This window comes from Chrysochloris asiatica, unplaced genomic scaffold (genome assembly GCF_000296735.1).
Source record: "Chrysochloris asiatica unplaced genomic scaffold, ChrAsi1.0 scaffold00125, whole genome shotgun sequence".
Taxonomy (NCBI): domain Eukaryota; kingdom Metazoa; phylum Chordata; class Mammalia; order Afrosoricida; family Chrysochloridae; genus Chrysochloris; species Chrysochloris asiatica.
The window spans coordinates 9,389,544-9,391,125 of record NW_006408643.1 but is presented as its reverse complement, the minus strand read 5'-3'; positions in this window follow the sequence as shown (position 1 = coordinate 9,391,125).

Genomic DNA, 1,582 nt, shown 5'->3' with positions numbered 1-1,582 from the left:
CCTCTCGAGTTGTATTCATTTCTTCATCCGATGATTCCGCGTATTCACTCGTGTCCCACGACCCCACGGAGAGCCGGTCTCCCCGCAACTAACCTTGAGAGGAAAACAATAAAACAAAGCATCCAGCAGAAGTTTTTATGTAGCCAGAGCGCAAATCAGTCTTGACTCACATTCATAAAGATTTCACAATAGAGACAAGCATTAAACATGTGGTCAAGTCTTTTGTCCAGCAACAACCCTCATTGCAATGAAAGCAATACTCCGTTTAGGGAAGCCTTATGGATGTAAGGAATATGGGAAGGTCTTTCCTGACTCCTCGCCCCTCAGGGCACAAATGACATCTCATAATGGAGAGAAGTCTTATGAATTCAAAGAATGTAGTAAAGCCTTTGGTTCTCACATCTTACTCCTCATAATAGAACATATAGTAGAAGTGCTCATGTGACCAACCCTTTAGTCAGTTCTCAACATAGAAACTCATAGTGGTGTGAGGTCTTATCAGTGGGAGAATATTGGGAAGCATTTGACTTAACTTCAGAGCTCAAATGGCATATAAAATCTTACAGTGGAGAGCACTGTGTGAATCTCAGCAATGTCTTAGTTAAATACGTAAGAACTCATGGTGGAATGGGGTCTCGTGTGTGTAAGGAAAATCGTTTCTCACTCAGCCATTTGATGACAGGTTTCTAAGGTTTCAACAGAAAGGAAATTACGTGTCATTTCTTTGGTCATTTGCTTCTCCCTGATTATCAGTTTTTCTAAGAGAATTTCTCTACTTGCATAGATTTTAAAAATTGTAAATGGTAATCTCAAATATGATTTTTATACAGTTTTATAAAATCAGTGCCACACGGCATAGAATAATGCTTCCTCCTAAATAATCATAATGCTGCCCTTTCTTACTCAAACCTTCCCTCACTGTGAATTCCTGACAACAGTTGCTACTACTCATTCAGTTCATTGCTTTCAGATTCGAATCCTTTGTTGAGCATAATGTATTTAAAGTTCTTGTATATTGGTTAATGTAACTATAGCTGGTTTTCTTGTTGTAACTCTTCTTATTTTGAAAAGGCCTATAATGTAATTTTCACACACAACAATTCATAAAATCATTGCCACAAGGTAAGGACAGAATAATGCTTCCTCCTAAATAATCATAATGCTGCCCTTTCTTACTCAAACCTCCCCTCACTGTGAATTCCTGACAACAGTTTCTACTAGTCATGCAGTTGATGGCTTTTAGGTTGGAATGCTTTGTTTAGCATCATGGGTTTGAAGTTCATGCATATTGGTGAATGTATCCATAGCTTCTTTTTGTTACTGAAAAAGTATTAAATTCCATACTGTTTTGTGTATTTACCAATGGAATAGTTTTTGTATACTATTTTGGGAATAAAACTGTTGTAAACACTTCTGCAAAATTTTTATGTGAATGTAAGATTTCCATTTTCCTGTATGTATGCTTTGGAGTGAGAATCTTGTGTCATGCCAATCAGTAATTAAGAGGCTGTGGCTGGTTACAGGGTGGTAAGGTCCATTGAGATGGGTGGAAGATTTAGCACACCTTTGTATGTTACTGTGT